The sequence below is a fragment of the Falco biarmicus genome, chromosome 8, assembly GCF_023638135.1.
Source record: "Falco biarmicus isolate bFalBia1 chromosome 8, bFalBia1.pri, whole genome shotgun sequence".
NCBI lineage: Eukaryota > Metazoa > Chordata > Aves > Falconiformes > Falconidae > Falco > Falco biarmicus.
This window is the reverse complement of record NC_079295.1, coordinates 58057358-58072554: the sequence shown is the minus strand read 5'-3', so window position 1 is coordinate 58072554 and position 15197 is coordinate 58057358.

The following is a 15197-nucleotide window of genomic DNA, read 5'->3' as shown; positions in this document are numbered from 1 at the left end:
TTTCCTCTTGTGTCTCAGCCTAGCTTGTGGTGAAGACATGATACAATGTAGGGTTTTCCATGCTTTACAAGCCCTGAAAGAATTAGATGTCACAACCATCTACACGGAAATAATAATGGGTGGACTGAATATGACACTTCAGATTTGCCAACGGAGTAGAGGTTTCTCCTGTGCTGGTACAGTCCTGCCCTGTGGGCTGCAGTGTCCTACACCATTCTTTCCTTTTCTGAACCCCTCATGGTGGGGTAGACCCTCTACAGTAAACTGAGGCTTTGGGATCCTCCTTTTTTGTCTTTGTCAATACATGGAAGAGCTGATGTGCTGGCTGGCAATGGGATATACCCATTTTTGCAGCCTTTCATATCTAGTTAGCTAAAAAAAAATAAATAATGAAAGGAATATGTTCCCTCCATTCTTTCTCTTGGTCTACCTTCTGTAATCTTCCCAGGGCTATCTGAAGCTTGCTTTGTTTCTTTCTGAATCATTTGTTGCCCAGGGTCCAAAAAACCACATCTGTAGTTCTGCCTTAACTGTGTTTGCTGTCTGTGAAACTCGAAGCACTTTGTTCCTGGGATGCTGAGTGCACCCAGAGTAATGCAGCACCCAAAGGATTGCTGCACGGGGAGGAGATGCAGAACTCCTGCCACAGGCACAGTCATGCAGGAGCCAGATGCTTCAAGAAGAGAAAGTCAGCACTTTCCCTTACACCCTGTGTAGGTAAAGGGCAGACTATCTGAGTATTAGGGAGATTGTTTTGTTACTACATGCAGGAGTGTCAAAATTTTCTATGACTCCCATGTTGCATTATGCACATTAAATTGGCTGTGCTGACCTAAGCTCCTGTGTCCCAAGACCCTGATAGCATTCACATATGTCGAGTGGGCTCTTCTCTGCTGGCTGGCATCTACTTCAGGGATTTTGAACCTTTGTAGCTGGAGTTGGTTGGTCTATTTATGTATAACTGATTGGTTATCACCAATCACTGGGAATAATTTGCCCCTGGATAACTGCTGATGACTGCATGTGGAACCTGATGGTGGGGATGCCTATTTGTGTACTGCCTGTGTTATACTTGCTGACTTCTTACTTTTCCTGTACATATATTCTATCTATATATAAACACATGCGTTTACTTCAGAAGGGGCCTTAGGAAAATGTATTTGAAGAGCATTTATTATTCTAAGCTTGTCTTGATTAACCCTGGGGAGAACGTGGCACACGGGCCAGGAACAATAGCGACAATTATATTGACTCCATTTGCTTCACAAGAGACACAGTGGACCTCAGAGTCTGTGTTTCCAGGGGGTCATGCAGATTCTTATTTCATTTTTATCTGTAAAGCAAAGGCCAGTTATTCCACTTGAGCAATTGTGTCAGGAGCACAACTTCGAGAAATCCTTCAGGATTGCTGCATGCTACAGAAGACCCGACAGTTCCCCAGGATGACTGCTTTCTGTCTCAATTTCCCTGCCTGGGTGGTTTCAGTGCAGGACGGGACTCTGTCCTTTCCTCAGATGACATTACACTGGAGAGCAGCTCTGTGCTGGGAGGGATGTGGCTGCTCTCCTGGCTCTCTTGGTGTTGGATGCTGTTTCTGGACACCTATACTTGTCCAGCTAATACAGAAGGTCCACAGAGTTCAAACATAGCTTTTTTCCTTTCATCCTACTACTGCAGAGGTAACAGACTAGTGCGCTAATCTGATGTGCAGATGTCTCTGTTGCCTGAGAAGAGCTTTTCAACCACAGTAATTCAGAGATGCATTTGTAATAAGGTATGTGACAAACTGTTATAACCTGACCATTTTTCACAGTCATAGGAAAATACCTATATGAGGTGTTTACAAAAAAAAAAAAAAAAGTATGTCTTCTGTGGTCCAGTAACTTTCCAGACTACTTCAGTGGTATAAAATTACCACCACAAAATGCTTCTGTACATAAAACAGTAGGAACTTCTCTGTTATAAGTATATTTACAATGCATATCTCCTGGGTAGTTGTTAAATGCATGAACATTACACTGGCATTTCCTCTTTAAACATTGTCATTTTATTGCTTTATCTATCTAGAGGAGAGCAGAAATTATCCTTTAATTACAAAGAATTTAATGGTATTAGTTATGCAGCATTTTAGTTCACACACAGCATGACAAAGCTTAGAATTTAGCATAGTCCTATCACGCATCATTGATTCATCTTTTCATCCTGGTGTGCTAAGTCTTTCCTAAGTCTTTGCTAAAAGCAGGTAAAAGATTGTAAACCAGGGATGTTTAGACTGCCTTAGTCAAAAAGAAGCAAAATGGGACTATGGGGAGGGCTGGGCAAGGTAGTCGTGCTGGTACTTTTCTATGCTGCTCCTGAGAAGGAAGAGAAAAGCATGCGAATAAAAAGCCTGTCATTATCAAAACACAACACTGTAACGTGAAGAGGTGGAGTAATTTATCTTTAAGTAACAGGCTGACCTATTCAGAACTGTAATTTTAATGTAAGGCTAACCTTTGAAAATAGATCAAGTGATATAAATTATTAAGGAACAGACATTCGTCAGATAGATGGTCTCTATTAGTAATTTTATGCATGAATGGTTATCTTCAAAGGTAGAGTTGCTGTCTGCCGAGAAAGAAAGTGCAAAAGCAGGTTACCTTAAGCTGATGTGTAAGGCCGACTGTTAATCAGTGTTTTTCCAATCCAACAAAAAAAAAAAAAAGGCTGAGGCGGGGTCATCTCTCTTGCTACCCAGCCTGTGCAGCTCTTGGGTTTTTTTGCTGGCAGAGGAAATTCCTAGTAAAGTTACTGATGTTCCTACAACATTTTCCAGTAGTTTTAGGGCTTAGGCGGGTTGGCATGTGTCCCTGTTTGAGAAGGGCAGCACTCATGTTGGGTGCCACTGGGATGTCCCAGTCTCTGGGCAAAGGACAGCTGGTACCCAGAGACCCCCCCCACGGGGGACTCCAAAGGGCTGGCTCCTTTGGGGTGCTGGCTTTGAATCAGTTTTGGAGGGGAAAGGTGCAGGTCATCTTTTTTTTTCTTCTTTTTTTTTTTTTTCCTCCTGCAAGTATTCAAGAGGAATGTCTTAAAAAGTGTTAGGGTCTGTTACTCTGACGGTGTTTGGCCCACGTATTGAACTTGGAATGGGGGAAGAAAAAAGCAGATGTCAAGCTATTTGTGAAAAATACTTTTCCACAGTCTAATCATTCTGCCTTTTTTTGCCCCCTCAATTCCTTTTTTCATGAGTTTCCTTCTGCTTTGTTTGTTTATTTGTTTTATATGCAAACTACCTCCATGCCGTTGTGAACTTGTGATCCAAGTACTGCAGTGCACTTAACGTAAAACTAAATTTGACTTCTTTTGAGAAGCTGTTGGTAGGAGACTGTGGTCATAAACTTGATTTTCCCCATCCTCCATTCTTCGCATATATTTGGCATAGAAAAGTAGGAAAGCAAAGGTAAACTTAAGCTATGTATTCCTAGCTTGTTTGCTCCTATAAACAAAAGTAACTTCAGGTTTTTCTTAATTTTTTCTGTCTGCAGTTTTGGTATGTCTTGTCTTCCAGTCACAGATGCTGCTATTGATCAGCTTTTAATGGGATGTGCACAGAGGGTATTATAGCCCTTCCTCCATCCTTTAGCCACACTGAAGCCTGTAATACTTCAGGAGGAGCTGTGTGTACACTGAAGCAACATACCTGTTGAATGGGACTTACATGCAGGCACATGACGCTCCACACAGTCCCTGCACTGCTTATTTTGCAGTGACTCTTAGCCATTGCATTACCTCTACAGCATAATATGATGTATTTGATCTCTTCTGGCTTCTTTATTCACTCAAAAGGTGAAAGGGGAATGATCTACAATGTTTAGTGTCTGCAAATTCTCCTGGACTCTGGCAGACAACATAAGCAATGACAACAGGGAGGGCAAGATGTTTTATCTGACCTCCTTTAACTTCCAAAAGAATCTGAAAACTGCCCGCCTGTACATCTCTTCTCAGCAGGAATTCTTTTTTTCTTTTTTCCAAGTGTCAGTCTCATCTATATTTCCATCTGAATTAGGGCCCCAAGACTAAGGTTTCTCAGGGAATTGGAATGCATGACCCTTTCTGACAATACCTATGAAGAGATTTATTTTCTGAATCCTATTTCTTCAACTCCACTTGAGCAATTGGCATAGAAAAAAAGGAAATATAAACAATTATTCTAGTGTATGGAATCTTATTGACTTCTCTGTTTTCCTCTTTTTTTTCTTCATCTAGTTCATTGCTGTGCCAGGATGAATGGTTTGTGGTTAAAGCACTGGATTGGGATGCAAATAATTCAAGCTTACATTTCCAGATATGTTAAAGGCTTCCTCTATGACAACGTTTAATAGTCCTGTGATCTCTACATGTACTTTTAGATACAAAAGGTATCTAAAAATATGACCTTCTCTCACATTCTTTTTGTCTGTTTAGACAATCATAAATCAGTCTCTGGGTATCTGAAACCCCTTCACTTTCTTTCTTTGAACAAAATGCCTCCTGTTTGTGTTGAAGTGATACAGGTTAGCACTTTGAACAAGAAAAAAGATAAGCATTTGGTGTACTAATTTCAGGAGCAACTGTTTTCAGTAGCCTGGAACCCTTCTGCGGTATATTGATGTTTCAATTTGTACAGAGCAGCAGCTGCCCTTAATGATAAAGAAAAGCGACGGCTCTGTTCTGCTCCGTGATGATTTGACATGGCAGCAGTAGTCTTGTGGAATGTGACATGACAACTTGAAATAATGATATGTAGCTATGGTGCCACAGGCATGTCATGAAATAACATAAATTACTAAAAATTATAGAAGAGAAAACATCTTCAGAGCAAAAATATTGAGACAAAAAGTTGTCACTTATCACATCTGAGGTGGAGGGGAATATGCCAGTTTATGTGATTCCTACTAGAAACAGTTTGGTTTAAATAGTCTTTTGTAATTGAACTTTTAAAAATCATCATCAGTAGACTCTAACTTGTCGTATACAAAAGTAAGATGATTTTCCAGCCTCTGCAATGCTTTTTAGTGTAAATTCTCACTATAGGCATGTGTGTGAGCATGCTCAAGAGGCCATGAAGGCTATGCCCACAGTAACAAGGAATACATCTCCACAGGAACGCATCTGTAGGGCGAAATGGTGCTGAAGGTCCAGACCCCGCCCCACTCTACACATATTTCAGAGGATTTACTTCAGGTAGCCGTAGTCTGACTGCTTTGCTGCCCATCATTTGCTGCACGGCCATGGGTGAGCTCCTGGAGTGCATCTTCCAGGCTAATTTTATCCCAGATTAAAATGGGGTGCTCCAAGCACAGGCTGTGATGGGAACCAAAGCCTAGCAAGTGGAGATAACGAGGAGAGCATCTTCAAATGCACACCCTTGCTCCACAGTGAAGCACTAATACACTCACGTCCAAAGACATCTGGGCTCTCTGAGTGCTTCCAAAAAATGGACCAAATTGTTTATTCAAACGATCAGATTAATCCTGCTGGAGGTGAGACAATTATCATTATGCTGCTTAGAACTGAATCAGTGGATGATCCTTTCATCCAGGAGCTTCCTTCACCCGGCTGGGCTTTGCTGGATCAAAGAAAATAGAAATTGTTTCTGAACCATCTCTGATGTTGGGTAATGGAAAAGCCAAAGCCTGACCTTTTTGAATCATTTCCATTACAAATAATGTCAGCGTGGCCCCTGTTGACATTGTGCTGGACAAATCTTTATGCCAATATCTGCTCTGAACTTCCTTTTCCCCTTCCTGCTCTCTTCAACCTTCTCTTTCTGTAAGAGGAAAGACTGTGCTTCATTCTTCTGTGAAGGCTTCTGCCGAACAAAAGCAATTGACTCTGAAAGTCATACTCTGACATCAAACCCCCAGACTTTTCAAAGCGTTGCTCAGGGTTTTAGATGTGAGGCTCCTATTGAATTTAATTGGAGCTGTGCAGCTGCACCAAAGCTTTCAAGATGCACACCCTGAAATATTCATGTTGCCTTTCTCTCAGCCACATTTGTTAAAGTTTAAAGGAAGTGGCTTCCAGTTCTTGTAGGTGCAAATTTATGCTTGCATAGTCTATGAAGACATTAGCATTTAGACATTGAACACCCTTGATTTGTATGCACCAGTCACCTGGTAAACAGCTGAAGTGGTTGCATATATGCTGTCAGTTAATTCTGGCTGCAAAAATGGATTCAATTTTTTAAAAGTCAAGCCCTATCAGATATCTCCTCTTCTGTTACTTGCACATAAAATGATTTTGATTCTAGCATTTTAAAATTTCTCCCTGTCCAGGCAGAAGATTTCCTTTGCTGCTTGGTTTGTTCTCAGTTTGCAGGATCCCAAGGTTGCTTTCCTTTCAGGAGGAAAGCATGACACAAGACAGAGGTAGGGTATTAAAATATGGATGTATTCCCTCAGTTGTGTAGCACCCATAAACAGAAGGTCTGGGAACAGGGCTTGGCTTTCTGAGATGGGTTTGCTCAGTGTCTGAGAGAAAGTATATGAGTGCTGGGCACAAAGGTATAATGTAGCAAGGATTATATATCATAATAAGGATGATATCGCTCATCTTAGAGCCATACATGTAGTAGGTAGCTATTCCAGAGGAATCTCATCTTCAGAAATTATTTCAGAAATAATTATATTCTGTTCTTCTGACTTCAATATAGATCCTTCAGAATTACCTGTCTCCTTATTTTCAAGTTTATCCATCTCTGAAGACTGCTTAACATGGAAGGTTTCCTAGTTGACTGCAAAGCAACTCTGCTAAACACGCTGTCTGCTGATAGAAGTGGGAGTGCTTCTGTTTACAGGGAAAACTCCCAGAGAAAATAGTGGGAGTGCAGCTTTCTCGCCTCTGCCTTGCCTGCTGATGTACTGTGTAGCCTCGACTCAGTAACCTGTTGTCACTTCAGTCTGCCCATCAGTAAAATGGGTGTAAGGGTATAAGTAAGAATAACGAAAGGCAACCTGTGGCAAAAGATGACCTTTTTGTGGCACTCACCATTTTACAGAGTTGCTGGTGCTGCAATCATATGAGTTCCTGTTCTTCCTAATTTCCTCCTTGTGAGCTGTACTGAATTAACTGACCACGTGCATGGCCCTAACCAATTGCAAATGCAGAGTAAAAGGCGAGCTGGCTGATAAAAAGAAAATCATAGAGTCATTTAGGTTAGAAAAGACCTATGAAATCATCAAGTCTACCCATTGACCCAACACTGCCATCGGAAAGACCTGTAAATCGGAAAGACCTGATTACTCATTTGTTCGTAATTGTGGGTCCACAGCCATCATTAACGTTTCTGGGCTGATCCGAGACCAGCTGAAGCAAAGGATAGTAGGAGAACTTGTACTTGGGTTTGCCATTGTCAGGCTTTGTTAAATCTCTTGCATAAACAGACTTCAGAAATACTGTTTCATCCTTCAGCCTGGGAAAGATTTGCCTCATCAGCAAGGTGCTGCTATTTTAGCTGCCTACCTTTCTAATTGAATTTAGAATATAACAGAATCATCGCTAGCAGCACTGCAAACCTTCCCAGTTTATTTTGGATAATTTTGTCTCGCTGCTGCAGGGTTTTCTGCATACTGTTGGGAATACCCAGGGAAAAATGCAAATTGTGACACAGAATTACTTAGCCCTCCACAACAGCCGACAAGATCTAAGTATATTCTTGGTGTCTCTGACTGCTTCTGATTTCACTTGCTGTCATGTGTTTAGATTGGCAATTGTTTTGTATAGATAGACTTGTAGTGTTAATATCCTGCTTTGATGATACTACTCTTCAGGAATATTAATGAGTGGCTTCTGTATGTGGCATCTTTAAAACATTCCACTGTTGGTATTTTTTTCTTTTTTTTTAAATGGTGAAAGAGCACTGCTGAAGGCCCCTTGGGTAAACGGTGTTTAAAGTAGTCCATGCATTTTAATTAGCAAAGAAATACATAGATAAGGATGAAAGATTTGTTTTCCTCAGGCAAGCCATGAGAACATCAGGCCCACAGGTAGCTTAGTTTAACTCCAGAGAGATTACATTTATATCTCCTCGTCTAAATCTTAGAAATGCCATTCTGATACAAGCAGTACAAATTAATGCAAGATAAAGGTGTCTTCTCTGCTGGAGGTTTAAGGTCCTTTTTTCTGCACGTTATTAAGGTGTCCTATAGAGAAGGGTGGGGTGGAACGCTTGAAACTAGAAAAAGAAAACTGCAGCATAATCCGTATATGAGACCGCGCATTTTTGTGTACACAGGAAAAAGATGGGTTATTTTAACTAAAGGTTGGTTGTAGGAGTGGGTTGATTCTGTTTTCTGGCCATGAACTGATGGATCTGTGAAGCATATTTTAATTCTTAAAAATAAGTTTTCTGTGTTAGCAAGCTTCTGGTAGGAGATGCATCTCTGGTACTCACCTTTGCTGAGTAGCTGCAGGCTAGTCAGTTAACTTCTAGAGTTGTGGGGGTTTTGGTGTTTTGGTTTGTTGTTTGTTTTTTTTTAAAACTTGAGTTTTTTAACCTATTTTGAGAGGTTAAATGACTAGCCTGTGGCTACACAGTATATATATGAGCACTCCTATGGTATACAAGGGATATGTTTTGAGGTGGGAGGTTAGCAAAGGCTCTTAAAGGCAGGAATTTTTCAGAGCCTCCATCAGTCGGGTCAGTTGAGCTCTAAGCAAGGGTTCCTGTTTGCTTCTTGGGAGGAGTAACTGAAAGACTGAAAGAAGATAAGGCCATGCATGGAAAAATCTGAGGAAAGATATTTTGCTGTGAATTACTTTCCTAGCTTCTGTAGTGCGCTCTCTCTCTTTCTCTGAAAGAGCGTGGTGGTTGCTGTGGTTAGAGATCAGCAAGGTTTGTTGTTGCTGGAGAACGTCAGGAGGACAAGGAAGGTGCTGCATGTGCAGAGTTCCTCGTTGGGCTACAGCTCAGGTCCACACCTTTTTCCAGTGTTCTAATGAGGTCATCAGCTCAGGAACAGGGAAATCTGCATGACTGGGCTGTGATCAAGTGGAAGGGACACAAACCGATCAGAGGTACCAGAGGGCTTCCTGGTCCCTAGTGAGAAGGCTGAGATGTGGATGCTTCTGCTTCCTTCTGTCTTTCAGAAGCAGCTGGACTTGCTCGTGCCAAAACAGGGTGAATGACAGAGAGAAAGGTGCGATTTTTCTAAATGCCTGCCTTGGGACCATTGTCAGCACAGCTCAGGTTAAGATGCCTGTTAGGTTGGAGCTAAAGGAACCCATCATACCTTGCAGTGTTCATTGTGCAGAAGCTGGTCATGAAAGGTGTCTGGTCCTGTGCTGTGACAGATGGCACACAGACCCAGTGCAAAACCCGTTACATTTTTCTTCAAGAGGAGGCTGAATATGCCTCAGACCTCGATAGAGATCCTGTGACACCAGAATAAACTTGTGTAGAGTTATTGTGTGTTACTCAACGAAGCAAAACATTTCTGAAAGGCATCGTCTCCAAGTGCATGCAAGATTGATTTAATTTCCAGACCTAAGACAGATTCTTTAGTGTTACTAAGCCAAAGACCCAAATGGCAAAGGGACGGTGTCTGCTCTCTAGGTTGTGCACTGATCTAGGTAGCCTCTGGGCTGCTTTAATTAATCTCTCCCTGGCTTTGGGATATTCAGAGCAAGAAGGGCAGGCTGGCAGCCAAACCCATTAGGTCTGTGCCAGACGAGGGTCCCGCATGCTGGTGGGGTCTGTAGCCCTGCCTCCCAGGCCCCTTGCTGTGCTGATGCCACCCCAATGGGGCGGCCCAGAGCCCAGAAGTGTGAGCCTTTGCGTGAAAGGTCTGAAAAATGTGTGCCAGGGCTGCAACCATCATCGTGTGCAATTACGGCACACACAGGGGTAGATTGGTTAAAGACAGCGCGAGGCAGAAGAGCCTTCCACTGCCTCAGCAGAAGCCTTTTTTATAGAAGCCTCTGCCATTTACTGGTCATTTGTTGTGGTCTTTTGAGAAATAAGTCAGTGCTGTCTCCAACCTAATTACTAGTGTAAAAGACAATTTATCACTTACCAAAGCTTTGATTGCTTTTTCAGCCTTGCATGGCCTCTTGATTGGTAAGTGGAATTGTGTACAAGATTGGCATTTTTTTAAGGGAAAGTTTTTAAAAGAAAGAAAGAAAGAAAGAAAGGAACTAAAAAGTCAACTTCCAATTCTGTGCTTTAATGTCTGTCTATTGATTTTAATTTTTCTTGAATGTAAGCTTATAGTATTCTTCATTTAGAAATCAGGAAAAATAAAATCTCATTTAAGAAGTCTATCTTCTGGTTCATATTTTTTTCAAAAAATTTCCCCTGAGAATGGAGAGGCAGTTTCCCGTAGCCTGAAATGCAAGAGTCAGCAGGAGAAATAGCTCACTTGAAAAAATATCTGAGGCATAATTATTAATTAATGTACAAAAAAAAAAGATTTGGTGTGCAAAAATATCTAGCTTTTTCTCATTTTTATCAGTGATTCCTTCTTCTTCTGGACTTCTATTTCTTCTAGATGTAACTTAACAAACCATCTTATGTTATATTTTTGGACATCAAATAATCAGAAGAAAACAGGTCATATGTTTTCATACATCCCACATAAAAGGAAACGTTTAGACTGGTATAATCATACTCAGATTTGATTATAAAGAATTAAGTTTCTTCAAAGCAAATGGCTTTTACTTCTCAGCATTTCTCATGCAATTAGCAAGTTAGTTATATTAACTCACTTGACAGACGATATTACTGATCTTATCAACTTTCACTTGTGTATACAGGGCTTTATTAATTTCTTGTTTGCTTATGAACTTCTTTGTCAACAATAAAATTGGTGGGTAAATGTGGAACATACGTGTCATGGTAATACGTTATTTGCTTTGCTTATCAGTAAATAACAAACTTTTGGCAAACAGAGAAGTGCAAGAAGGGAGCAGGTGGGTCTTAGGGGTTTCTTTTCCCACTGTTGGCACTTTGTCACGTTGCTAAGTTACAGTAGCTTCTGGCTTCTACTTTGGAGAGTAGGCTTTATTTTTAAATGTATAATGAACACCGTACCAGGGACTCCCAAAGCTTTCTGGAGGTGGCTGTGGTACAGGAAGGCTTGTGAATGTGGTCTGAAGGCTGACACTGCGAAACACTGGTCTGATACAAACCCGGTTCCCGTCATCGCATTACAATGGCAAAGATGTGCACATTATTTATTTTTTATAAAATGCCTTGAAAATAGCAAACAGCAACAATTAACTGCTGAATTGCCTGGTACCTGCCTGTGACTCACAGAGTATCGGCTGAACGTGGTTATTTTTCTGAGAATGTAGGAATGATCATGACGAGAAGTAAGAACTTCCAAATTAACCTCCCTGAAGAGAATATTCTCAGAATATATTTCCTTACTGAAAGCTTAGTTCTTTGTATCACTAGTCAAAAATTTTTATTCCTCGTATGCAACAGTGATTTCATTATTACCGCTATAAGGATAACAAGCAGTAACACCCACTTCCCTAAGTAGGAATTTGGAATTCGCTGCAAAGTGACCCAGCATGGTCCTTGCTATTCCTTCTGAGGCACCAAAAGGGAATCTGAGTGGTATTACTTAGGGTTCGGTTGCTCTGATGGCATTAGAAAATCTGAAGCTCTGAACTGAAAAATGGAATCAGCTTCCACACTGAAATTGGAAAATACATACAGATTTTTATTGCTATTCCAGCTGGTGAGAGGAAAACATCATTTTCCTGCTGGTTAGAAGTTGCACTCTGCCATCTGTTGCTGGACAATATAAGCCTTTTGAAAGGGCTGGAGTTCAACTCCACTTGGCTTCAGGCTTAACCTGCCTCTAGTGGAGGAGAGGAGTCCGGGGGTCAGGTGGTGGGAGCATATGACTCAGAGATGCTGAGAGACGTTGGAGGATGGCCTCAGTCCAGGGGGATGAGCACAGGGTAGCTTAATGCAGAACATTGCTAAGTAATGTGCCTTGGCAGGGAGTTCTGTGTTTGAGTGCCGTAAAATCGTGCGGGGCAGTGAGAGGGGAAGGGATGCCCTGTAGCGGAGGCTTGAAACCAGCGAGTCTACGGGGGGGGTGGGGAAGTATTTTCGGTCTTTTAGTCATGCTTCTGGTTTATATCAGTTAACAGTTTCCAGGTGTGGAGATTATCTCAATGTACTACTAGCCAGAGTTAGGCAGTGCTAGTAAATCCCGATACAGCAGGAGGTGAAACCTTGGTAGTATGTTCTCTAGACTGAGTTCTTCTACCTGAGGTTATTCTTTCATCCAGTCTTTCCTTTTCCTGCTGAAATGGGTCCTGGAGGAAGAGTTTGGGTTTCTTTTAAGAGTTCATAGAGTTTGTCTTAACTCTGCTTCTGATGAAGTCCATAGGTGTCCTTTTCCTGCTAAAGACATTTCCATGAGGTTGTAGGGAATATCCTTGCCCGTGTAAGGGAAATGCTCTTCTCTACTCATTGGGAGGCTGATAAAAGACTGCCGGTATTTCCTTCTGGATAGCTTCATTTTCTCTCAGGCTGAATTTTTTAAATTCTTTACATTTTTATATATAAGAGAAGAAAGTTTGTGAAACTTCAGAGACCCAGATAGGGAGAAGCAGCAAGTCCCAGGACACTTGTCTGAGGGAAAAACCGGAATAGCTGTAGAGATGGCACTCGTACTAAGCACTTCGTTTGCAGATGTTTACAGGTATAGACTTGACTCGCATATGGACCATCTGAGGCATTTCTCCCTTCACACCCCCAGGAGCTCGCTGGGAATGTCTGCTTCATCCCTGCAGGCTGAGACAGAACCATCAGGCTCTGAAAAATGGGTTTCAAGGGGATTTCACTTGTTGTCTTAACACGGCACTCTTCAGGACAGCTGGCCCTCTGCAGAAATCATCGTAATTGCACCTGGGCTTCTCAAAGGAGGCCCTGCTGGGTTTCCAGCCTCCCCTGGGATCTGGGCTCCTTATGCAGTGGCATGGCTTTAGAGATGTCCTTTCTTCTTGGAACACATGAAGCCAACGGGGAGTCTACAGGAGTGGGCTTTTGAGAGTCAGGTAATGTAATTGGGGAGCAGGAGACATTCCATGGGGTTTTAAACCTGTCCCTCTGGAGTCCAAGACAACTAGGCCTATGCTCAAACTTTATAGGTAAGCCTCTAAAATACAGAGAGAGGGTCTGGTCAAGACTCTGTCCTGTACTCAGCACCATCAGGGATATTGCAAACAATAACGAAAGCAGAAGATCACGGCAGAGCTGCCGTGGGGGAATCACAGGGAAACCCAGTGGCCAGAGCCGGGTCTGGCTTTTTTTTTTTCTTTTCCTATAGAGCAAAGAGAAATTCTTGTACCTCCTGCAGGACTGATCATGGAAGTTTGTTAAATGTGAACCACAGCTCCATATTCTCAGCAATTGAAGAGCAGACCCGGCTTAAAGCTCCTACCATCTGTCACTTGTCGCCAGCGCTGTCCCTCCAGGCAAAGCTGCAGTGGGGCAGCGCTGCAGCAGCCAGCTGCAAAGCTGTGCGTGGAGAAGCGATGCGAAAGGGAGGTTGTTCACATGTTTTCACAATAAGGGAATTAGGGAGTATTTGAATCTCACAGCAGCTAAAAACTCAGAAGAAGTATTATTTCCACACAGTGCATAACTGAACCGTGGAGTTTGTTATCATGTGATCTGGTGGGGATAAAAAGTTTGGATGACTTCCAAAAGCCATTGGGAGACATCATAGGAGGAAAATGCACTGACTGGTAAGCACAGTGATGCAGAAAAAGCTAAGACTGGTAAGTGCTCCCTGGTCCTCACCACAGAAGGATCACTTTAGACCTTTTCTCTAAACACCTGCAGGTGATGGCTGACAGGTACTGCGTTAGACCTCAAGCACACAAAAACCGCTGTGACAATTCCCATGTTTCTTATGTTGGCTTTAAAGCAAGAAGCTATGTGAATTGAGATGGTTTTGGACTCATTTTGATATTCAGTCTCAAGTCAAATAATGGCCAAGAAGGATGAAGAAAGAAGAGCAAGCTTATGCATGTAGGATTTATTACTGTCATTTGCTATTGAGCAGTCTGGCAAACCATTTGTTTCAGCACTCAGTAAAATAACATCTGTATGACCATGCAGTCTCTATATTGAAAGATTTTATAGCTGAAGCAGTCCCGTACGATGGTGAGGACAGCCACAAACACATTGCAATAGGCTGATGACTGGTAGTGTAAGAAGATGGGAAAGCTGACCTTGCTTATGCTGTCAGACCTGAATCACTACTGGCATGGTTCACAGGCTTCTTCAAGCAGTAGCAGTATGTATAGATGCTTGTCTTGTCGCATATCCAAAGTAAAACATATTAGCTGCAGGCTAATGAAAGAGGTTAAGATAAGCACATCTTCATCTTTGTTGTGAGCTAAGAATGTGCATACGAGCAGTTACTGCAGATCAGTTGATGTGTGCTAACTCATTACGCTGCAATAGCTTGATCATACTTCCGAGCCCTTGAGCTTCTCAGTTTACTGCAAGGATCTTCGTTTACTGTTGAGCTCGTTCCCCCTGTTTTCAGTGAGCAATTCCACTGGTGGTTTATGGTCTTCTCTACCTGCAATTCCTTTGCTATTTGTCGAAACACACCTCAAATCCCAGTGTCAGGATATAGAAACTAGTAGATTTTGTAGTTCTTGACCTTTTTTGGAGCCCTACAAGGAACAGCCCTGGAGCTGTTTCCTCTGAAGTACACTGACCAATTTATATCCATGATAGATGCCTGGGAGGTGCCAAGACGCAGGTTTCCCACCTTGGGAAGGAGCAAAGGTCTGTGCTCATTCAGCCCTATGGAGGGTTAATTATTGTTTTGCTTAAAAAAGCATTCAGTTGCCCTTAGGTATAGAAATTTATTTAAGCCTTATCTGCATAATTATCATGTTTATTGCTCAACACAGCTGGATGGATATGAAGAGTATGCAGTTTTTGATACATACTTTATGTCAGAACCATTACAAGGGAAAATGATCATCTCTTACAGCCCCTGCAAAGAGGCTGGCAGTAATAGTTAGTTTTCTGACTTTAAAAAACAAATCCTAGGACCAAATTTATTGGGTCTATTTACATATTTTTGATGCTAAAGCTTTTCCTCCTTTAGAAATGTGTGCTGTGGTGGTGAACAGCCAGGATTTTGAAGGGTGATTGGTGACCCGAGGTGCTTTGCTTAATAGACTCA